Source organism: Lolium rigidum, chromosome 7 (assembly GCF_022539505.1).
Source record: "Lolium rigidum isolate FL_2022 chromosome 7, APGP_CSIRO_Lrig_0.1, whole genome shotgun sequence".
In the NCBI taxonomy this organism is placed as follows: Eukaryota; Viridiplantae; Streptophyta; class Magnoliopsida; order Poales; family Poaceae; genus Lolium; species Lolium rigidum.
Genome location: NC_061514.1, coordinates 287,512,783 through 287,538,959, shown reverse-complemented (window position 1 = coordinate 287,538,959; position 26,177 = coordinate 287,512,783). Strand labels below are relative to the sequence as shown.

Genomic DNA, 26,177 nt, shown 5'->3' with positions numbered 1-26,177 from the left:
AGGTACGACAAAAGACATAATCACACTGGCAATTTTTTGTTGTGTCTGTTCAAATTTAACTAATCTAACTACTTACAAATCATAATTTTAAATTTCCAAGTACAACAATATAAGACTAATAAAGTTTAAATACAAAAAACCAGGTTGACAAAGAAGCTGCATCTCCAACTCAAGAAGGCAATTGCGAAAAAACAAGAAGTGGAAAAAATGTGAGTTAACCTCAACTACATATGAGTTAACTTCAATTACAAATACGAGCAACCGTTTAAATTATTTTTCTAACTTGTTAACATATCAGTAACAGGTTGCGAAGTAACCTGCTTCTACAAAAGAAAGGATTCAGGTACAATCAAACAATGAAGATAATATTAACTTGTTCATTGAATACAAAATAAAGCAATACTATTAAGTTGCTGTGGTGAATTTACAAAATAAATAAAAAAAATTATAATAAACTTTTTATGTTATATCTTTGATTTACAGGTGCAAGATGATGGCCCAATGGAAGCATCAGAAAACTTTTACTTCTACAACTGAAGTGTGATGAATGTCTGTACTAAGACGTTGGTTTGAACTACCTACAACTTTTTTAGTATCCGTACTTTTTGTAAACGTACGCAAAGTTGAAAATCCGTAAACATATCATTGCATAACTTCCTGATTCGAACCGAGTGATTATCAATGTGAAACAAGTGTACTCTTTTCTAACCATGTTGGTTGCATTCTACCTCGCGAGGAAAAAAATCAAAAACAAAATCTTGCAGAACAAATTTTTGCTCCTCTTGGTGCGGACACTGTACTCGTATCTCCATCACCTTTGTACTCCACAATCCTTGCACATGTAACTCCGCCAGACAAAACAGAAATTGTTGCAGAGAAACAAAAAAAAACACGGTTGGTACGGACGATGTACTCGTCTCTATGTCACCTCCGTACTCCACAATCCTTCCACATGTACCTCCGCTAGACAAAACAGAAATTGTTGCAGAGAAACAAACAAAAACACGGACCCCTGCTCCCATTGGTGCGGACACTATACTTGTCTCTCCGTCACCTCCGTAATCCACAATCATTGCACATGTACCGCGTTAGACAAAACGGAAAATCACAAAGGGAAACAAAGGGAAACACGGTATAGTGCTCCTCACCGTGAGGATGCTTGTAATCGTTTCTCCCACACATCCGTACTACACAAGCCTTGCACACTGTACTGCGCTAGACAAAACGGAAAATCACAAAGGGAAACACGGTACCGTGCTCCTCATCGTGCGGATGCTTGTACTCGTCACTACCTCATATCTGTACTCCACAAGCCTTGCACACTGTACCTGCGCTAGACAAAACGGAAAATCACAAAGGGAAACACGGTACCGTGCTCCTCATCGTGCGGATGCTGTACTCGTCACTACCTCATATATGTACTCCACAAGCCTTGCACCTGTACCTGCGCTAGACAAAACGGAAAATCACAAAGGGAAACACGGTACCGTGCTCCTCATCGTGCGGATGCTGTACTCGTCACTACCTCATATCTGTACTCCACAAGCCTTGCACCTGTACCTGCGCTAGACAAAACAGAAAATCACAAAGGGAAACACGGTACCGTGCTCCTCACCGTGCGGATGTTGTACTCGTTTCTCCCTCATATCTGTACTCCACAAACCTTGCACCTGTACCTGCGCTAGACAAAACGGAAAATCACAAAGGGAAACACAGTATAGTGCTCCTCACCGTGCGGATACTGTACTCGTCTCTACCTCACATCTGTACTCCACAAGCCTTGCACCTGTACCTGCGCTAGACAAAACGGAAAATAACAAAGGGAAACACAGTACCGTGCTCCTCACCGTGATGATAGTGTACTCGTCTCCACCTCACATCTGTACTCCACAAGTCTTGCACCTGCACCTGCGCTAGACAAAACGGAAAATAACAAAGGGAAACACAGTACCATGCTCCTCACCGTGAGGATGGTGTACTCGTCTCCAACTCACATCTGTACTCCACAAGTCTTGCACCTGTACCAGCGCTAGACAAAACAGAAAATAACAAAGAGAAACACAGTACCGTGCTCCTCACCGTGAGGATGGTGTACTCGTCTCCACTTCACATCTGTACTCCACAAGTATTGCACCTGTACCTGCGCTAGACAAAACGAAAATCATCCAGAGAAACACAGAACGTGCTCCTCTTGATGCAGACGCTGTACTCGTTAATCCCTCACCTCCATACCAACCAAGCCTTGCACCTTCAACTACAATAGACAAAAACGAGAATAATCCGGAGAAACAAGGTCAAGTGCTCCTCTTAGTGAAGACGCTGTACTCGTATTTCCGCCACCGCCGTATCTTGTACAAGCCTTGCACTTGTACCTGCGCTATTGTCTTTCCTATTATTATCTTTTTGAGAACAATCCCATCCACACATCGGAAACTAATGAACCACAACATCCACAGCATGCTGGAACAATATAATATATGTAAAAGGCACTGGACGACAAAACACCGCACTAGGTCCCGTATGTCATAAAGGCAGAATACAATAAGTGTAAAAGAGAGTGGACGACAAGACCTCACAGTAGCTCCCGGATGTAATAGTGGCAGAATAGAATAAACATAAAACAGAGTGGACGATAATGCCCCCAAGTAGGTCCCAAATGTATAGAGTCATAATAGAATAAATATAAAAGTGAATGGACAATAACACCTCGAAGTAGGTCAGAAATGTCTTTGGGTAGAAACCACACCAAAACTACTCTACTTGGCTTCTAAAATCAACAGTTCCACACCAACCGCTTTGCAAGAATCCACCTCCTTATCCAAAACAGGAAAAGAAAGCAACAACAGCAAGGGAGCATCGCCGGCATCTCCATCACGACGACACCAGCTGCAATTCGGAAAACTATCCCAGGTTTCGGATCATTGGTATGTATATCTCCAAAACTTATAGATTCGGTGGAAACTCTATGTTATAAATAGATCGGTCGCATACCACAATAATGCAGAAAATAGATCTAGGGTCTCATCGGAAAACAGTCTCACTACGCTTTCTTTTGCCACCTCGTGAATCAAGCACGAACTTGAAGTTCCGCTCATGGATCTAATAGGAACAAACATCACACACATACATCGTATTCGAGGTCAACCAAGGGAAAAAGATCAAATGTCGGCGGACACAAAGATATCAATAAGTATATAAAATTTTAATTCCAAGTCAACCAAGAAAACAAGGTTAAATGATTAATATAGGTCATGAACAATATATTCGTTGCTAAAATATACTAATATTCCACACTATGATATTTAAATGACAAATAAGAAAAGATATAACTATAAATCAAATGAATTTCATTATCACTTCGAACTAAGTTGAAACAAACAAATTATTTATATCCAAAATGTATTTGTTTGCATTAGTGAATAATCTGTAGTTCTTTGGTCTCCAAAATATATTGCAAGCATATGCAATTTGATGGTTACCTTTTTGTTCTACATAGAAAATGCTCTCAAGACTGCAAGAGGATGCACACAACAGGGCAAAGAAGTACGGATACTTGTGCGGAAGCTGTCCAATATGCGAGGCCGACCCTCACTACCAGGTTTCAAAAAATATATTACTCATCAAATACAATGAAAGTTGACCTAAATTCAATTTAAATATGATTTACAATGAATGAATTAATAATTGAAATGTCATATCTAGGAAACACTCGCTTGCAAGAATTCAGGAGACTGCGCAATCAAGGGCGAGAGGAATACGGAAACTTGTGCAACAACTATCCAACATACGGCGTCGACCCTCGAGACCAGGTTTTCAAATAATCATAAGTTAATGCTTAGTTGCGTATAAACCATATTACTTCATGTCATGCAATGAAAGTTAATTTAATTTTATTTAAATCTTAATGCATCTAAACTATATGATCTTAATGCATCTAAAGCTGTAGGAAAGTCACGCAACGAGTAATCGGGGTACAACCAACACTGCCACCGAAAAGAGGCAAAGCAATGATGAAAGTGACAACAAGCACGGAGAAGGTGTTGACAGAGATATTGATGAAAGTTATGCACAGTTTATCTCAGAGGTGTTGAACAAGATAACTGTTAGAGGTACAAATAGTAGCAACCAAAAAAGCAAACATTACAGTGAATATATAGTTTTCAATGAAAAATTTATAATACCTCTTGATTGTAGGACCCGGACTCGTATGGAAACGAAAATTTTGACGAAGCATGCGTCTTTGGAAACCACGTGGAGATGAATTACACTCAAGTACTCCAGCTGACAAATGAAGTCATCACGAACCAGTACACCAGCTATTAAACATTATATTTGCACCATGACTAAATCATTTGTTACAAGAGGCATATCTAAGATGGTAAGTTTATCGGAGTTTTCGTAAGTCTATCTCGTCAATTATATAAAATACTTACTCGTCTTCATGACAAGAAAACTTCTGACATAGTGTACAACAAAACTAATAATGGTTCGTTAATATCTTCTTAGGAATTTTCAGAAGAATTCACTAATGAACACATTCAGGGATTCATACAAGAACCGGTTAAAGTTGTTGTCAGCTGCACATCGGGAGACATTACAATGTATGCTACCATGAAGATGGATAAGAATGGGAAAGCTATGATAAAGAAAGGTTTCCGAGATATAGTTCAAGAATTTTACCTGAAAGAAGGAGACATTTTCTCATTTAGCTTCAAAGATGAAAGAGGATCTCCATTCTTACATGGCAGTGCCTGGCTCAAGCTTGTCATAACAAAGCTAAAATGTGAGGCGTAAGTTAAAATAAGTACAATGTGTCGTACAGAAACAATGTGAACCACGCAACGAATTACGTTCAAGTATTTGTATTTGGTTATTAGTTAATGCTAGTGTCACGTGTACTTTTCAATATTTTATATGTAATATTTGAGAAACTACTCGAATTTATTGACACTGTAATGTTAATGGTAGTGTCATATGTCTGAAATTCATTTGCTGCGAACTGTACTCGACTCGTCCTCACCGCTGTACTCGACAAGCCTTTGCACCTATAACTACACTAGTGAAAAAGGAAAGAGACACAGTCCTGTACTCCTACATAAGTTGTACTCGACTCCCGGTCACCCCTGCACTCGACACGCTTTTACACCTGTACCTGGGCTAGAGAAAACGGAAAGAGACAAAATCATGTACTCCTCTTTGTGCGAAACATGTACTCGGTTCGCCATCACCGTTGTACTTGACACGCATTTGAACCAGTACCTGCGATGGAGAAGCACGGACTTGTACTCATTTTGATGCGAAACCTGTACACGACTAGCCGTCATCGCCGTACTCGACACCCAATAGAACATGTACCTACGCTAGAGAAAGCGTAAATCTTTCCAGATAAATCAAAAAGAAAAACACAGTACCGTGCTCCTCTTCCTACCTAACCTGTACTCGTCTCTACGCCGGGGATGTACTTCACCACCATTCGAACATGTACCTGCGCTAGAAAAAACGGAAAATCTTTACAGATAAATCAAAAGAGAAATACAGTACCGTGCTCCTCTTCCTACATAACCTGTACTCGTCTCTACGCCGGGGATGTACTTCACAACCCTTCGGACGTGTACCTGCGCTAGAGGAAACGGAAATCTTTCCAGATAAATCAAAAGAGAAACACAGTACCGTGCTCCTCTTCCTACATAACATGTACTCGTCTCTACGACGAGGATGTACTTCACACCCCTTCGGACGTGTACCTGCGCTAGAGGAAACGGAAATCTTTCCAGATAGATCAAAAGAGAAACACAGTACCATGCTCCTCTTCCTACATAACCTGTACTCGTCTCTACGCCGAGGATGTACTTCACACCCCTTCGAACCTGTACCTGCGCTAGAGAAAACGGAAAATCTTTCCAGAGAAACAAACAGAGAAACTACCTCGTACTCCTCTTGGTTCCGACGTTGTACTTGTCTCTACGACGAGGATGTACTTCACAACCCTTCGAACATGTACCTGCGCTAGAGGAAACGGAAATCTTTCCAGAGAAACCAAAAGAGAAATACAGTATCGTGCTCCTCTTCCTACATAACCTGTACTCGTCTCTACGACGAGGATGTACTCGACACCCAATAGAACATGTACCTACGCTAGAGAAAGCGGAAATCTTTCCAGATAAATCAAAAAGAAAAACACAGTAACCTTTCCAGAGAATAAAAGAGAAAACGGAAATCTTTCCAGAGAATAAAAGAGAAAATCAAACAGAAACCTTTCCAAAATCAAACAGAAACGGTACTGTATTTGGTTATTAGTTAATGCTAGTGTCACGTGTACTTTTCAATATTTTATATGTAATATTTGAGAAACTACTCGAATTTATTGACACTGTAATGTTAATGGTAGTGTCATATGTCTGAAATTCATTTGCTGCGAACTGTACTCGACTCGTCCTCACCGCTGTACTCGACAAGCCTTTGCACCTGTAACTACACTAGTGAAAAAGGAAAGAGACACAGTCCTGTACTCCTACATAAGTTGTACTCGACTCCCGGTCACCCCTGCACTCGACACGTTTTTAAACCTGTACCTGGGCTAGAGAAAACGGAAAGAAACAAAATCATGTACTCCTCTTTGTGCGAAACATGTACTCGGTTCGCCATCACCGTTGTACTTGACACGCATTTGAACCAGTACCTGCGATGGAGAAGCACAGACTTGTACTCATTTTGATGGGAAACCTGTACACGACTAGCCGTCATCGCCGTACTCGACACCCAATAGAACATGTACCTACGCTAGAGAAAGCGTAAATCTTTCCAGATAAATCAAAAAGAAAAACACAGTACCATGCTCCTCTTCCTACCTAACCTGTACTCGTCTCTACGCCGGGGATGTACTTCACCACCATTCGAACATGTACCTGCGCTAGAAAAAACGGAAAATCTTTACAGATAAATCAAAAGAGAAATACAGTACCGTGCTCCTCTTCCTACATAACCTGTACTCATCTCTACGCCGGGGATGTACTTCACAACCCTTCGGACGTGTACCTGCGCTAGAGAAAACGGAAATCTTTCCAGATAAATCAAAAGAGAAACACAGTACCGTGCTCCTCTTCCTACATAACATGTACTCGTCTCTACGACGAGGATGTACTTCACACCCCTTCGGACGTGTACCTGCGCTAGAGGAAACGGAAATCTTTCCAGATAAATCAAAAGAGAAACACAATACCGTGCTCCTCTTCCTACATAACCTGTACTCGTCTCTACGCCGAGGATGTACTTCACACCCCTTCGAACCTCGTACCTGCGCTAGAGAAAACGGAAAATCTTTCCGAGAGAAACAAACAGAGAAACTACCTCGTACTCCTCTTGGTTCCGACGTTGTACTTGTCTCTACGATGAGGATGTACTTCACAACCCTTCGAACATGTACCGCGCTAGAGGAAACGGAAATCTTTCCGAGAGAAACCAAAAGAGAAATACGAGTACCGTGCTCCTCTTCCTACATAACTCGTACTCGTCTCTACGACGAGGATGTACTCGACACCCAATAGAACATGTACCTACGCTAGAGAAAGCGGAAATCTTTCCGGATAAATCAAAAAGAAAAACACGAGAACCTTTCCAGAGAATAAAAGAGAAAACGGAAATCTTTCCAGAGAATAAAAGAGAAAATCAAACAGAAACCTTTCCAAAATCAAACAGAAACGGTACTGTATTTGGTTATTAGTTAATGCTAGTGTCACGTGTACTTTACAATATTTTATATGTAATATTTGAGAAACTACTCGAATTTATTGACACTGTAATGTTAATGGTAGTGTCATATGTCTGAAATTCATTTGCTGCGAACTGTACTCGACTCGTCCTCACTGCTGTACTCGACAAGCCTTTGCACCTGTAACTACACTAGTGAAAAAGGAAAGAGACACAGTCCTGTACGTCTACATAAGTTGTACTCGACTCCCGGTCACCCCTGTACTCGACACGCTTTTACACCTGTACCTCGGGCTAGAGAAAACGGAAAGAGACAAAATCATGTACTCCTCTTTGTGCGAAACATGTACTCGGTTCGCCATCACCGTTGTACTTGACACGCATTTGAACCAGTACCTGCGATGGAGAAGCACAGACTTGTACTCATTTTGATGAGAAACCTGTACACGACTAGCCGTCATCGCCGTACTCGACACCCAATAGAACATGTACCTACGCTAGAGAAAGCGGAAATCTTTCCAGATAAATCAAAAAGAAAAACACAGTACCGTGCTCCTCTTCCTACCTAACCTGTACTCCTCTCTACGCCGGGAATGTACTTCACCACCATTCGAACATGTACCTGCGCTAGAGAAAACGGAAAATCTTTACAGATAAATCAAAAGAGAAATACAGTACCGTGCTCCTCTTCCTACATGACCTGTACTCGTCTCTACGACGAGGATGTACTTCACACCCCTTCGGACGTGTACCTGCGCTAGAGGAAACGGAAATCTTTCCAGAGAAACCAAAAGATAAATACAGTACCGTGCTCCTCTCCTCCTACATAACCTGTACTCGTCTCCACGCCGGGGATGTACTTCACACACCTTCGAACCTGTACCTGCGCTAGACAAAACGGAAAATCTTTCCAGATAAATCAAAAGAGAAACACAGTACCGTGCTCCTCTTCCTACCTAGGCTGTACTCGTCTCTACGCCGAGGATGTACTTCACACCCCTTCGGACGTGTACCTGCGCTAGAGGAAACGGAAATCTTTCCAGATAAACCAAAAGAGAAATACAGTACCGTGCTCCTCTCCTCCTACATAACCTGTACTCGTCTCCACGACGAGGATGTACTTCACACCCCTTCGAACCTGTACCGCGCTAGAAAAACGGAAAATCTTTCCGGATAAATCAAAAGAGAAACACGAGTACCGTGCTCCTCTTCCTACCTAGGCTGTACTCGTCTCTACGCCGAGGATGTACTTCACACCCCTTCGGACGTGTACCTGCGCTAGAGGAAACGGAAATCTTTCCGGATAAATCAAAAGAGAAACACGATGACCGTGCTCCTCTCCTCCTACATAACCTGTACTCGTCTCCACGCCGGGGATGTACTTCACACAGCTTCGAACCTGTACCTGCGCTAGAGAAAACGGAAAATCTTTCCAGATAAATCAAAAGAGAAACACAGTACCGTGCTCCTCTTCCTACCTAGGATGTACTCGTCTCTACGCCGAGGATGTACTTCACACCCCTTCGGACGTGTACCTGCGCTAGAGGAAACGGAAATCTTTCCAGATAAACCAAAAGAGAAACACGAGTACCGTGCTCCTCTTCCTACCTAGGCTGTACTCATCTCTACGCCGAGGATGTACTTCACACCCCTTCGGACGTGTACCTGCGCTAGAGGAAACGGAAATCTTTCCAGATAAACCAAAAGAGAAATACAGTACCGTGCTCCTCTCCTCCTACATAACCTGTACTCATCTCCACGCCGGGGATGTACTTCACACACCTTCGGACGTGTACCTGCGCTAGAGGAAACGGAAATCTTTCCAGATAAACCAAAAGAGAAACACAGTACCGTGCTCCTCTTCCTACCTAGGCTGTACTCGTCTCCACGCCGAGGATGTACTTCACACCCCTTCGGACGTGTACCTGCGCTAGAGGAAACGGAAATCTTTCCAGATAAATCAAAAGAGAAACACAGTACCGTGCTCCTCTCCTCCTACATAACATGTACTCGTCTCCACGCCGGGGATGTACTTCACACACCTTCGAACCTGTACCTGTGCTAGAGAAAACGGAAAATCTTTCCAGATAAATCAAAAGAGAAACACAGTACCGTGCTCCTCTTCCTACCTACGCTGTACTCCTCTCTACGCCGAGGATGTACTTCACACCCCTTCGGACGTGTACCTGCGCTAGAGGAAACGGAAATCTTTCCGGATAAACCAAAAGAGAAACACGAGTACCGTGCTCCTCTTCCTACCTAGGCTGTACTCGTCTCTACGCCGAGGATGTACTTCACACCCCTTCGGACGTGTACCTGCGCTAGAGGAAACGGAAATCTTTCCAGATAAACCAAAAGAGAAATACAGTACCGTGCTCCTCTCCTCCTACATAACCTGTACTCGTCTCTACGCCGAGGATGTACTTCACACCCCTTCGGACGTGTACCTGCGCTAGAGGAAACGGAAATCTTTCCAGATAAAAGAAAAGAGAAACACAGTACCGTGCTCCTCTTCCTACCTAGGCTGTACTCGTCTCTACGCCGAGGATGTACTTCACACCCCTTCGGACGTGTACCTGCGCTAGAGGAAACGGAAATCTTTCCAGATAAACCAAAAGAGAAACACAGTACCGTGCTCCTCTTCCTACCTAGGCTGTACTCGTCTCTACGCCGAGGATGTACTTCACGCCCCTTCGGACGTGTACCTGCGCTAGAGGAAACGGAAATCTTTCCAGATAAACCAAAAGAGAAATACAGTACCGTGCTCCTCTTCCAACCTAGGCTGTACTCGTCTCTACGCCGAGGATGTACTTCACACCCCTTCGGACGTGTACCTGCGCTAGAGGAAACGGAAATCTTTCCAGATAAATCAAAAGAGAAACACAGTACCGTGCTCCTCTTCCTACCTAGGCTGTACTCGTCTCTACGACGAGGATGTACTTCACACCCCTTCGGACGTGTACCTGCGCTAGAGAAAACGGAAAATCTTTCCAGATAAATCAAAAGAGAAATACAGTACCGTGCTCCTCTTCCTACCTAGGCTGTACTCGTCTCTACGCCGAGGATGTACTTCACACCCCTTCGGACGTGTACCTGCGCTAGAGGAAACGGAAATCTTTCCAGATAAATCAAAAGAGAAACACAGTACCGTGCTCCTCTTCCTACCTAGGCTGTACTCGTCTCTACGACGAGGATGTACTTCACACCCCTTCGGACGTGTACCTGCGCTAGAGAAAACGGAAAATCTTTCCAGATAAACCAAAAGAGAAACACAGTACCGTGCTCCTCTTCCTACCTAGGTTGTACTCGTCTCTACGCCGAGGATGTACTTCACACTCCTTCGGACGTGTACCTGCGCTAGAGAAAACGGAAATCTTTCCAGATAAACCAAAAGAGAAATACAGTACCGTGCTCCTCTTCCTACATAACCTGTACTCGTCTCTACGCCGAGGATGTACTTCACACCCCTTCGGACGTGTACCTGCGCTAGAGGAAACGGAAATCTTTCCAGATAAATCAAAAGAGAAACACAGTACCGTGCTCCTCTTCCTACATAACCTGTACTCGTCTCCACGACGAGGATGTACTTCACACCCCTTCGAACCTGTACCTGCGCTAGAGAAAACGGAAAATCTTTCCAGAGAAACAAACAGAGAAACTACCTCGTACTCCTCTTGGTTCCGACGCTGTACTTGTCTCTACGACGAGGATGTACTTCACAACCCTTCGAAAATGTACCTGCGCTAGAGGAAACGGAAATCTTTCCAGATAAATCAAAAGAGAAAACGGAAATCTTTCCAGAGAATAAAAGAGAAAATCAAACAGAAACCTTTCCAAAAGAAAAAAATAGAAAAAAAAAGGGGTAACGACAAACGGGGACAACGACATATGTCTGCCATTCATTATGTTTATTAATGTTTGATGCACCGAAGGCGCCTTGATACGAGGCGAAGCCGAGCCGTAGCAATCGCTTCGACATATGGGGGTAACAACAAACGGGGACAACGACATATGTCTGCCATTCATTATGTTTATTAATGTTTGATGCGCCGAAGGCGCCTTGATACGAGGCGAAGCCGAGCCGTAGCAATCGCTTCGACATATGTCATCTCGTAGCACTCTGTTGGAATTAAAAAAAATTGTAATTTGAAAGTGCTACCTCCCACCCATTAATTCCCCAGAAAACTCACAGCCCGGAAATACAAAGGGAAAAAGCCAAAAAGAAAGTCCCGCCCAATTTTTTGAAAACGTACTGCGCGCGTAAAGGGAAAAAGAAGATTAATGGGTCCGCATATTGTTAACGGGTCTACCGGCGCGTAAAGGGAAAAACCAAACCCGGAAAACGATTCGCGTCTTTTCCCGGGGACACGTTCCGCGCGCGACACGTGTCGTCGCGAGAGCGCGCGCGGGGGATGGGTTTTTCCCTTCTCAAAGGTCGGCCTTCGTGTAGTGGCACCACAGAAAAAAACGCATCTATTCATACGTATAGCACCTGTAGCTGTTGTAAGATGTTGAGGGGGGCGATCGATTGGGGGGGGGGTGTCTAGCCCCTGCTCACCCCCTGGCTCTTCCCCTGACGATACAATATCAAACGCCTTAGATAGCACATGACGAATTAGATCAATGTTGGGCCACCAATCCACCATGCCACCCCAAACACGACGATGCGAAAGAAGAAATCTGACGCCACAATGTCCTCATCGAAGCTATGTCCATCCACGCCATATCGCCTTGCGAGAATTGGTATAGATCGCGTATGTCACATGGGATTCGCTCGGCTGCGTCCTCCAACAACATCATGAGGGACAAGAGGAGAGGTTCCAACGGCGGCAACTGTCGTCTCACCCTAGCCATCTGCAGGTATAGGACGAAAAACATGTTTATGATGTATCCAACTAAATTAATCTGGAATGGAGCGAAAAACTCTATTTCTTGTTTTGTTAACTTTAACTAGCAACTTCCGATGCTCATCCAGCACAGTCATGACTCCATCTTCTGCCGAGTACTTGCAACTGATTTCATCCAGTTCGCGAAAACTAATGATGTTACTCTTAATTAGCCTCGGAATGAAATGAACATCCGACACTAGTCGGTGCTCTTCGGTGTGGCTTTGACATAGCATGCATGAGCCACGCCCACAACCAGAAGATTCGACGCGAGATCGGTGGTGAAGGACATGATTGTGTTTCTAATGTTTGTTTCAGGATCATGCATGTAAAATGTGAAGACTTGGTAGTATCCCCACCTCTCTTAATTAATGCAACATGTCGGACCTTTGCGGCCCTTCCCTTGTTAAAAGAGAAAATACACCGGTGATCCTAAATATAGTGTGCTTTATATTGTGGAACACATGTCTAGAATTGAATGACGTGGTGGTAGGATAATTGATGTGGCGATAGGATAATGTTCTTGATACAACATCGGCTGAGGTAGCCGAAAAGGGGGAAAACAGAAAAAAAAAAAAGACCACCAGCACTCTAAAACCGCAAGGAAGGGTTCTATACAATGTCAGGCACCCCTTAGAAGTTTACAATGCAACCAGCCGCTCTCCACGAAGGTCCTCGACGATCAGCTCAAACACCTTGTCCAGCTCGCTAAGCATTTGTTGGAAAATACGAGCATTGTGTTCCTTCCATAGCCTCCAATGTACCAAAATGGTAATCGTGTCGAAGTCTCGCCGCAAATTTTTTGGCGCTCCCTTTCTAGCTTCCAGCCACCACTCTTCCGTGCTCCTAAAGTTGTCACTAGGAATGGGGGAGTTAGCCTTGGTCCATGTACGAAACATTCCCCATCCTGATGCGAGAATCTGCAGTGAACAAAGAGGTGTGTGCAATCTTCTGGATTGTTTCTAGCTTCCAACCACCCTTGGTCCGGTATGTCCTTCGCATATCTGTGGTTGTCAATTTACGAACTAAATATGAGGTATATATATTATTTAAAAAACATATGAAACTTCATAATTTATAATTTATAATTGTATAAGTTTTTGTGATATAATTTATATTATATAGGTCAAACTGACCACCTAGAGACACATAGGAACGGATCAGAGGGAGTAGTTAAGGCGTGATATGTTGGTGATAACGTTTCTATCTTAATGTTGCATGACTCAAGTGTTTTCTGCCCATGCTTCCTCTGACGACTTCCTCCTGTGCCTCTCTAGGGCCATACCCGAGCAGCTCCTCTTCACGACAAATTTTTCGATAAAGGGAATATATTAATATCGAGAGATACCAATTACACCCAGCCTCTGCAACAACGCACCACCCTAATGGCACTACGGATGCACACAGCCAAAAAAAGGGAAAAGAAAACTAAGAAACAAAAGTCCCGCTACAGTATCACGGACCTAACAACAGCAATACATCCACCACCATGACAACACCTGAATTGCATACTCTCCAAAAAACGACGCCTCCAAGAAGGGAACAGTGCTACAACACCGTCGTCGCCCGATCAAAGATCTTAGGTTTTCACCCTGAAGATAGTCCCCACTCTCAAAACAATGCCTCCACCAAGGTCACTGCCAGACACAACCAGTTAAGGCCAGACCTTGGGTTTTCACCCTGAAAGGTAGGACTCTGCGCTTCACGACAAATGGGTGGATTATTCAAATAAGTATCATTCAGTATCCTCAATGTAATCTCATACATCCATTCCATGTGTGCACATTGTCATTGATCAAGACTGAACTGAACGTTTATATACAGTAACGTTATATTTTGTGGTAACGCCCGGCCCATGTTTCTTATTCTTCCTTTTTCTTCTTCTTTCTCCAGAGCCGTGCGGTAGCAACATAGAGAATTCATGACGGCTGATGGAGATGTTTTCAATTCTGAAGAAGCAGCACTACAGGAATCAGGTGAAAAGCGGACCGGCGTAAAGGTATGAGGACAGCCAAATGTCGGGGCCGACAGGTGCCCACGGCAGAACAACTGCCGTCGGTATACGATCACGATCACGTAATTGGTACCTCGTCCTGACGACTTCCAATCGCGTATCTCGCATCGGCGCACACTCCCGGTGAATGAGCTCGGGACTCTATGAGTCTATGGGCGCTTTCCTAGCATCGGCTACACTTACAACCGATCGATCTGTCTCGCTTGTTCCAGACCAAACGTGAGTGGCAGGCCCTAAACAACGGCAATGACATGCCAGCCTTTGTAGCCACTTCTGGAACAAGTAACATTGGTACGGGCACGGGGCAAATGAGAGCGCCGGTCGTCTGCACCGCTCCCGCCACCGGGGTCAGCATCTACTAGTTCGTGGATGACTTTGTGGGTTGAGTGACCTAGGCCGTAGGCCACCAATCGTGGCATGTCTTGCACCGGCGAGCCACTAGGGAGGCGGCTTACTGTTCTGCGGCGTGCATGGAGGCAACAAATGCTTCCCGAGCCGTGGGCTATGGTTGAGTTCTTTGGCTACCTCCAATGTCTCAAGTCCTAGAATAGTGAGGCGTTCTATCATACTTATTTTTTCCTCAAAGAACTACACAAGCTATAAATAGTGTCACAGTCATACACTTTGTCACTTAATTAGGTTTTCATCACACATTTTTTACGGTACTATAGAGAAGTGAGATGCAAACAAATAAGGAAGTGGTGATTTTGTTGTTCTAGTCGGATCACATCAAATAAGTGTTCTCCAAGTATGACCTTCCCTCATATTTACAGTTGATGTTTGCATAGCACACTAATTAACAATTAATATTTTTTATCTAACAAAATTAAGTGTGACCCTTATATTTCCATTGATGGTATTAAAAATACCATGGTTAAATTATACATTTAATAGTGTCATCGAGGTGAAACCATGACGAACAAACAACACCATGCTTATATGACCAACCTAAATATTATTTATATGTTGGTAGTTTTTTAAAAGCTAGTAGTAATTATTTAAGGATGTCATCTATTTCCAATAGACCGGCAGAGTAGTGACTATTTCTTTTTCTGCCATCTATATTCCTTTTCCACCAACTGTTATTCGATTTAATTCACCACTATAGCATATTTCATTCATCATTCAAAATATAGATACCCGAATAAATACGTTGCACATAGAATTTGTGAACTTGTTATCTAGTTTCTTATGCATCGCAATGCTTTTGGTCATACATCAGTTCTGGACATGTGTGTATTATTTCAATGGTTGTGAATTGTTTGATATGTGTTGTAATAATTGTGAATAAACATAAATATATATTGTATTTCGTTATTTCATGACACACAATAAAACTATGACTTTGTACCCATTAGACTACCTATGCACTAGGCTTGTTAAGATTGAAAAACTGTTAAACTAATAATCACATTATGGACGGGTACCGTGTTGTGAAAGAAAAGTCTAGAAAAGATAAAAGTTCTATTGAAAAATTTCTCATACCTCAAATTTCTTCACGAGATTGGGAATCTAAAGAGCAATAAGTTCAATTAGCATCTAATACCATAATTCTCTTCTTTAATCCTATGTTTTTTTCAAATTTGTTTGACAAACAATGTGATGTGAGGAGTTGAAAAGTTTGTTTTCAATAACTAAGCAGGGTATAAGATACGTATGATATCTAAAGACTTTGTTTTGTTATAAAACTGATGGTATATAAATTAGTGAGACTAGATAAACTCATAATTGTATGAGTGTGTATGAAGGTTGAAAGACACTATATGTCTTGATCCTCCAGAAAGTTGGACACTAATAAAATTCACATATGTAATTCGATTAGGCTATCATAGCTTCATCATAAAGTTCTCATGATAGGATGGGTAACATGTGTGATTGATTTGTTCATCACACTAAAATATTGCTAATATCGAAACTCGAAAGAGAACATGTTATTTGATGATCAACTTAAAAAGTACAATTCCAAGGGTGCTAGTGCTTCACTAAACACGATGAGGAATATGTGCCAAAATTGTTGACACCATGTTTTAAAGTTGAGAAATTCTCATGAATAAAGAGGAAACCGAAAGAGTAACTGCAAAAGTATTTGGCAAAAAGAAAAGACTAGAAAGTCTAGCTCAGGGGTATATAGAGATATAGAGATATGTATGTAATGAATAAAATTCTTTGTTTGGTCACGCAAATGTAATTCTTGGGTAATTGTACCATATTGATTGGTAGGGAATATCATACAACTCAACGCAATACAAGATACAATGGCGTAAGACTAGCCACAATGGGAGTATCATAGGTAGTATCATGCATTACTACCTAAGACTTTAGTTGCAGTTGACAGTTCTACGTTACTTAATCAAATAAAGTTCACAATGAATTATTGCATACGAGGGCATTTGGTCTAGTGGTATGATTCTCGCTTTGGGTGCGAGAGGTCCCGAGTTCGATTCTCGGAATGCCCCCTTTTTTATGTTTTTGCTGCGAGTTTTCTAGAGAGAAAAAATGCGAGTTTTGTCTTGTGGTAGTCCCGCTGAAGGGAGCAATTCGTTTCGGACAAAAAATAAGAAACTCGATGGAACAAGAAGCACGGTGCTTTCCCAAAAGAGACGAAACCAATGGTTCACCACCGCCTTTGACGTTCATGCATGTCTGTTCCCACGTGTGATCGTGGACGCGAGCGAGTAGGACCATGTTTTCGAAATTTTAAATTAGATCAGGAGAGGAGAGATGGTGTGCTGGGCTTCTTTTGATTAATTTAGAAGAGATTAATTATAAAATGTAATTAGAATGTGGCATTCGACTCTTTTTCAAATCGAAGGGAGTAATATTCATTCGCATAAATAGCTACTAGTACTCTACATGGCATGAGTCAGATCTCTGTAGAAAGTAGTAAGCAGTTGGCCGAAAAACGTTTCGTCCCTGGGCTCCCGCGAGGCCCAGGGCGAAACCCTAAATCGCCACAGTCGCCAAGCTCTCCTCCCCTCCCCGCTTCGCCGCCGCCGGGAGGGCGCCGCCGGCGAGCTCGGGGCGCCGGCGGCGGCGGGGCACCTCTCCCTCCTCGCGGTGTCGCCGGTGCGGGCGGTCTCGTCGCGGCGGGGCGCGACGCCGACGCGGGGCGTGGCGGCGCGGCTGCTCCGGCGGCGGCGTGGTGGCTCGTGTGTTGGGCGCACTCGGGCGGCGGCGGCTCCGGCGGAGGCGTCCGCGGTGGCCGGGCGGCGCGAGCTCGGCCGGCGGCGGGATCGGGGCGGCGAGCACGGCGGCGCGAAATTCGGCGGCCACGGCAGGGCGGGCCGGCGGTGGCGAGGCCTTCTGGGATGGAGCAGGGCGAGGCGTGGGCTGGGTGGCCTCCCTGGCCGCCCTGCGTGCGGGTTGGGGCAGGGGTCCCGGGCCCTGCCAGGCCCAGTTCGCCCCCAGATCTGGTACCCGGCGGCCATGGTGGCCGGCGGCTGCCTCTCTGGCCTTCTTTGGGGCTTGTTGGTCGATCCTCGCGGCGGTGTTTCTTGCTTTCCTCGGTGCTGCAGCGGGCAGGGTTGGGATGCGCGGGCGGCGGCCCGGAAGGGGGAGCTATTTGGTTGGCGGGCGAGCCAGTAGCTCTGGTGCTGGTCGGTGCCATGGTCGTGGGGGCGACGTGGTATTCGACGAGTCGAGTGGTGTGGGGTGTAGATGGTGGGGAGGTTGCCAAGGGGAAACCTTTGCCCCTCGGGCCACGGCGGCGGCGTCCGCGGACGGCGTTCCCTTGTTGAAGGCGCCGTGAGGCCAACCTCCGTCACTCTACTTCGTCCGGGTGAAAACCCAAGATCCTCGGATCGGGCGGTGGCGGCACTCCGGTGTCGTGCGATACGTCTCCGACGTATCGATAATTTCTTATGTTCCATGCCACATTATTGATGATATCTACATGTTTTATGCATACTTTATGTCGTATTTATGCATTTTCCGGCACTAACCTATTAACGAGATGCCGAAGAGCCAGTTGTTGTTTTCTCGCTGTTTTTGGTTTCAGAAATCCTAGTAAGGAAATATTCTCGGAATTGGACGAAATCAACGCCCGAGGGCCTATTTTGCCACGAAGCTTCCAGAAGACCGAAGAGAAGACGAAGTGGGGCCACGGGGCGCCGCCACACTAGGGCGGCGCGGCCCAGGGGGGCCCGCGCGGCCCTAGCGTGTGAGGCCCCCGTGACCCCTCCGAGGCTGCCCTTCCGCCTACATATAGTCTTCGTCGCGAAACCCCCAGTACCGAGAGCCACGATACGGAAAACCTTCCAGAGACGCCGCCGCCGCCAATCCCATCTCGGGGGATTCAGGAGATCGCCTCCGGCACCCTGCCGGAGAGGGGAATCATCTCCCGGAGGACTCTTCACCGCCATGGTCGCCTCCGGAGTGATGAGTGAGTAGTTCACCCCTGGACTATGGGTCCATAGCAGTAGCTAGATGGTCGTCTTCTCCTTATGTGCTTCATTGTCGGATCTTGTGAGCTGCCTAAAATGATCAAGATCATCTATCTGTAATGCTATATGTTGTGTTTGTCGGGATCCGATGGATAGAGAATACTATGTTATGTTGATTATCAATCTATTACCTATGTGTTGTTTATGATCTTGCATGTTCTCCGTTATTAGTAGAGACTCTGGCCAAGTTTTTACTCTTAACTCCAAGAGGGAGTATTTATGCTCGATAGTGGGTTCATGCCTCCATTAAATCTGGGAAAGTGACAGAAAGTTCTAAGGTTGTGGATGTGCTGTTGCCACTAGGGATAAAACATTGATGCTATGTCCGAGGATGTAGTTATTGATTACATTACGCACCATACTTAATGCAATTGTCTGTTGTTTGCAACTTAATACTGGAAGGGTTCGGATGATAACCTGAAGGTGGACTTTTTAGGCATAGATGCATGCTGGATAGCGGTCTATGTACTTTGTCGTAATGTCCAATTAAATCTCACTATACTTATCATGTCATGTATGTGCATTGTTATGCTCTCTCTATTTGTCAATTGCCCGACTGTAATTTATTCACCCAACATGCTATTTATCTTATGGGAGAGACACCTCTAGTGAATTGTGGACCCCGGTCCATTCTTTTACATTGAATACAATCTACTGCAATACTTGTTCTACTTGTTTTCTGCAAACAATCATCATCCACACTATACATCTAATCCTTTGTTACAGCAAGCCGGTGAGATTGACAACCTCACTGTTTCGTTGGGGCAAAGTACTTTGGTTGTGTTGTGCAGGTTCCACGTTGGCGCCGGAATCCCTGGTGTTGCGCCGCACTACATCCCGCCGCCATCAACCTTCGACGTGCTTCTTGGCTCCTACTGGTTCGATAAACCTTGGTTTCTTACTGAGGGAAAACTTGCCGCTGTACGCATCACACCTTCCTCTTGGGGTTCCCAACGGACGCGTGCTGTACGCGTATCATCGTGCTCTTCTTGAAGACACCGTCTTGGAGCCCACAGCGCGAGGCTCACCGAAGGTTGTGACGGAGGTGATTCTTCGGCGATCTTCGGCAAGGCTTGCTCCGTGCCCCTCCCTTGTCGAGCTTCCTTGGCGCTGCTCTTCGGTTTGCGAGCAACGTGGGTCGGTCCCCGGTGGTGGTCGGCTTCCGGTGGCATTTCTGCGACGGAGGAGTTTGGTTGAGGCGCGCGTGAAAATGGCTCGCTCTCGAGTGAGCTCCGGCCCGACACTGTAGACTCCTGTTCTTCTCTGAGTCCTCGTAGATGCTTTGGCTGAGCCTTTTGGTCGTGCTTCCGGTTGTAGCTTCTTCGGTAGTTCGTGTGGGTGTGTGGTGTCGTTCTGTAAGCTGGGTTCAGCACTTTGTATCGTTCTCGCCGTTGTTGGCTTTGTTAATTCAAAGTCGGGCACTTGAGTGCCTTTTATTAAAAAAAAAACTCTACATGGCATCGGCATGGAGTTTAGATTACGTTGAGAAATCTTAGTTATCGTGATGTTACTAATTCTAGTTGCAACTTATAATCATCCGTCCTGCTGCAACTCAGCCATCATAAGTTATGGCGCAATCCTATAATTTAAAAGTTAACGGCACATGCATATGATTTGTTCGGGTGTTCTGAGTTCCGACGCGAGCAGAGGCAAACAGCCGGTATGGGTAGGCAATCGATTGATAGCATGATAGTGAGGGTATGTGTTCAATGGGGTGGCGTAAGCCTTTTCTTAGAACCACCACACACATTTTTTATTTAGCTGAATAAGAGATAATATAGAAAGCAAATATTTCTTTACTAAACTAAGGGATGATCCCTTTAGAAGATAAGAGAAGACATTTATCTCCATTGCACCATATATCTTTCCTTAGTAACATTACTTTTTTCTAGAATTTAATTAATTCTTATTAGTTGCGAGAATAGCAGTAAGAAATGGTGCATTCTATGTTGAAATAATTAGATTGCCTAGCTTATTCTAACAATTTTGGTTTTGGTTGAGTTGCCTAAAGCATCAATTTTATATGGTATCAAATCAAAAAGACTCTGCTGACCTAGTATTAAAGAAAAGAAAAATGCAACCTTTATCAAACACACCTCTAAGAACTAAAATAGACTGTATGAGGTGGGGAGAGTGTTGAAATAAACATTTTACCTAACACCATTTACTAGTTCAAGACCTTAGGTTGACATAACTATTGCATCAATTCTATATTATACACCACATATCTATATTACATTGTCTAAATGATAGGGAGAGCTACTTAGAAAAAAGCTTGTTTTCTCTCCTACTTTCATTCTACATGCCCTCACACCGGCCGTCACAAATACGCAGTGAATAGCCATGTCACAGACGGAAGAGGTCGCACCTGACCGGCTGATCTATCATATATGCTTCACTGCTAATCCCCGAATTTGGAGGGGAAATGTCAATAAGTATGGAATAAGGGAAGCGATGAGCTGTGAACCTGTGACTAAAGACAAGATGATACCAGCCAAGTCAGCGTTGGGGCCATGTTCCGGTGCCTGAGGCGGCGGGGTGGCGTTGCATGTGGTCTTATTAGAGCATCTCCACTCGGCTCCTTAACACCCCTCTCCAGGCCATTTTTTTAACATCGAATGGACGAAATTGCCCCAGTTGCGATCGTAGGAGCCCAATTTTTATCGAATTAGACCTATTTTTCATACGGCGATCGTAGGCCGAACCACGCCGGAAGCGCACACACCAGCTTCACACCCAGTGAAGATGCTCTTAAATAATGGCTCTGCTTGCACTGTCCTCAGTACGCACACACCAGCTTCACACTACTATGCTTCACTGCCGGTCGCCAAATTTAGATCAGGCGAAATGTCAAGTATGGAATTTTTTCGATAAAGGATGCTTTATTACTTCAAGAAGCAATTACATCCAGCCTCTGCATAACCAGGATGCACACAGCCGTTTGTTGTCTCAAGTGACCAAAGTTACATAAAACAAAAATAGGCGAAATACATATCGGAATGATGAATCATATAACGCCTAAGAGCTAGGTGGAGCTTCTATCCTTAGACTATGCTGCCACCCATGTAGGGAAAAAGTATCCCTCGCCGTATCCTCCAACCATGTACAGACCTCCGTAAACAGGTCTCGATTCTCCACCCGCTGAAGAGGTAACCACGAACGGAGAATACCTGTGCATCTGTAGATAACCTGCAACAAAGAGCATTTTTTGTCATTAAAGATCTTGTCGTTTCTACATAGCCAGAGCGCCCAGATAACTGCTAGCGCCCCCATCCTAAGAAGCATTTTAAACCTTGAGTTGATACCATGAAGCCAATTGCCAAAGACATTAGCGACACTAGTCGGAGGATACAAGGTAGACGCTACTTGGATGACTGACCATATAGATCTCGCAAACTGGCACTGGAAGAATAAATGATTGATGGTTTCATCATGATGACAAAAGACACATCGTGTACTTCCGTGCCAATTCCGCTTAACAAGATTGTCTTTTGTGAGAATAACCCCTTGACGAAGATACCATCCAAATTTTTTAATTTTTAATGGTATCTTCATCTTCCAAATTTTCTTATTATTATCAACTGGTAAATCAGAAAGCAGCTTCGCATTGTATAAAGATTTTACAGAAAAGGAACCATCTACGTGGAGGTTCCATCGAAATTCATCTGGCTCTGGCGATAACTGAATATCTCCAAGCCGCAGAATTAGGTTGTTCCATGCCACGAGCCTTTGTCCTAGTAAAACCCGTCTGAACGTCACATTCGGGGGTGAGGTAGCCATTACTGTTGCAATGGTATCACCTTGGCGACGCACAATTCTATACAAAGCGGGATATCTGTTCACATAGGGGTGCATTGTCGAGCCAAGCATCTTCCCGTAACCGTATCCGTGCTCCATTCTTAATGGAGAAAGTCCCATGTCGAAAAAAGACATTTTTTGTCGCCATAAGACCAACCCAGAAGTGTGAATCCCCAGGTTTCCAAACCACTTGAGATAATGTCTTCGAGCCGATATACTTTCTCCGGAGTATAGTTTACCAAATCCCATCCTCAGTAAGTAGCTTAAAAAGCCATTTACCCAGTAGCGCTGAGTTTTTGACCTCCAGGTCATGAACTCCAAGCCCTCCTTGATCTTTGGGATTACAAACTATACTCCATTTAACCAGTCGATATTTGTTTTTCTCGTTTTCCCCTTGCCAAAAGAATCTGGATCGATAATAATCGAGTTTGTGCAGAATTCCTTTGGGTAAGATGAAGAACGATAACATATACAGTACCATATTAGTTAGTACTGAATTAATGAGTACCAATCTTCCACCCAGGGACAACAGTTTACCTTTCCAACTACTGAGGCGTTTTTGTAATCTTTCTTCCACTAATTTCCATTCCACAATTGTCAGTCTCCGATAGTGAATCGGAATACCCAAATAGCGAATCAGAAATTGGCCTTGCCCGCAACCAAATAACTCTGTATACAGAGCTACATCGTCTTGGGCATCACCGAAGCAGAACAATTCACTTTTATGGAAGTTAATTTTCAATCCCGATAATTGCTCAAAAGCTGCTAAAATTAATTTTAGATTTCGAGCTTTTTCAAGATCATGATCCATAAAAAGAATTGTGTCATCGGCGTATTGAAGGATAGATAAGCCACCATCAACTAGATGTGGAATCACCCCTTCAATTTGACCATCAGACTTGGCCCGCTCTATGAGTACCGCCAACATATCCGCTACGATGTTAAACAACATCGGAGATAACGGATCCCCTTGGCGTAACCCTTTTCGCGTTTGGAAGTAGTGTCCGGTGTCATCATTGACCCGTATAGCCACACTACCACCATACACGAAATCATTAATTAGAGCTCGCCACTCAGGCGAAAAGCCTTTCATCCTGAGTGTCTGTTGAAGGAAAGACCATTTAACTTTATCATACGCCTTCTCAAAATCAAGCTTTAAAATAACCCCATTTAATTTCTTAGAATGCATCTCATGTACCGTCTCATGCAAAACCGCCACTCCATCAAGGATATTCCGTCCTTGCATAAAGGCTGTTTGCGATGGCAAAACCACATGCTCCGCAACCATATTAAGTCTAATGGTGGCCACTTTAGTGAAAATCTTGAAACTTACATTTAATAGGCAAATGGGTCTATATTGTTGGATCCTTTCTGCCTCATTAATTTTCGGTAACAAGATAACTTCACCAAAATTTAGACGAAATAATTCTAGTTGTCCAATGTGTAAATCCGATTTAATAGTATCCCAGAAGGTTTGATAAAACTCTGCTGGAAAACCATCTGGACCCGGTGCTTTGTTGCATTCCATTTGGAAAATTGACTTCTTAACCTGTTTACTAGTTCAAATATAGATAAATGGTGTATAATATAGATATGGTGTATAATATAGAATTGATGCAATAGTTATGTCAACCTAAGGTCTTGAACTAGTAAATGGTGTTAGGTCAAATATGGAATGGGGGAAATGATGAGCTGTGAGCCTGTGACTTATAAGACAACGTAATGCCTGGCAAGTCGGCGCTCGCGCCACGTTCCGGCACGCGGCGGCGTCGCTTCTGGTCATGTTAAATAGCGGCTGCTTTGCACTTGCCTCAGCACGCGCACAACCGCTTCACACTTCACCAAGCAAACACAACTCCAGCTAGCTGAGATCAATCAACCGGCAAGATGTTCCGAGCGATGCAGATCGTCCTCAGGGGAAAGAATGGAGCTGCCGCGGCGCTGCCCCTGCCCAGCATTGCTAACCACTGCACCTACTCGGCGGGGTCGAGCTCCCAGAGGCTGGCCGGGAAGGTCGCGGTGATCACCGGCGGGGCCAGCGGCATCGGCAAGGCGACGGCTGAGGAGTTCGTCAGGAACGGCGCCAAGGTCGTCCTCGCCGACGTCCAAGACGACCTGGGCCGCGCCCTGGCGGCCGAGCTCGGCCACGACTCCGCGACCTACATCGTGTCCAAGGCGTGCTGGGGAGCGTGGCGCCGCACCCGTACATCGTGTCCAAGGCGGCCGTCGTGGGGCTCGTGTGCGCCGTCGCCGGGGAGATGGCGCGCTCCGGGGTGCGGGTGGACGCCATCTCGCCGAACTACATCGCGACGCCGCTGGTGATGCGCCTCCTGGCGGAGTGGTACCCGGAGGAGAGCGCGGAGGGGCACCGGCGGATCGTCGAGGCGGGCATCAACGAGATGGAGGGCGCGGTTCTGGCGCCGGAGGACGTCGCGAGGGCGGCGCTGTACCTGGCGTCCGACGAGGCCAGGTACGTCAACGGGCACAACCTCGTCGTCGACGGCGGGTTCACCGTGGGCAAGGTGCCCAACATGCCGGCAGTACCAGCGGAGTAATTATTATTAGGAGCCGGCGAACGAATAAATTGGTAGATTTTCACCCGTGGTTCTTTGTGTTGTGTCGCTCTGCACGGGAGCAAACCCAGCATATCCATTTCTGTAGATTTGCATGCACGATTAATTCTTCCTCATCTCTACACCCTGGCCTTCAACCGCAGATTCTTCCTGACCACCAGCAGTTTATGTTAACATTGCCGTGAAAGTAGCGGCATCATCACATTCGCGGCCATGGGAGAAGATCTTGTGTAACAGAAATAAAGGAGTCGCCATTGATTCCGATGCGGCGTGGCGGTAAAGATCTTGGCGAAGTAGACCAAGTTGCAACGGAACGGTGTGAGATGCAGGATAGATAATTTGGAACGAACGAGCACAGTCACCGGAAAGAATGGAGGCCGGTCATATTTTGTCGAACATATGGCCATACGAGACACGGAAAGGCCGAGTACATGCGGCCATACGAGACACCGGAAAGGCCGATAAATAAAGGAGTCGCCATTGATTCCGATGCGGCGTGGCGGTGAGCCGGTGAAGATCTTGGCGAAGTAGACCAAGTTGCAACGGAACGCTGTGAGATGCAGGATAGATAATTGGAACGAACGAGCACAGTCACCGGAAAGAATGGAGGCCGGTCCACCTATGGATATTTTGTCAAACATTATATGAAGAGAGAAGTCCAATTTACCCCCTAAACTTGTCTCAAAGTTCAGCTTACAACCCTCAACTTACTTTGGTTCAACTTTCAACCCTGAATTCTAAAAATGGTTAAAAATCA

General features: G+C 44.9%; 1 non-coding gene and 1 pseudogene across 1 annotated transcript; both read left to right on the top strand.

The window, feature by feature from the left end:
• Positions 1-16,991: 16,991 nt before the first annotated feature.
• Positions 16,992-17,063, top strand: TRNAP-UGG. The gene has a single exon. It is a non-coding gene; the product is annotated as a tRNA-Pro (tRNA).
• Positions 17,064-24,734: 7,671 nt separating this feature from the next.
• Positions 24,735-25,402, top strand: LOC124669737 (annotated as a pseudogene).
• Positions 25,403-26,177: the final 775 nt, after the last annotated feature.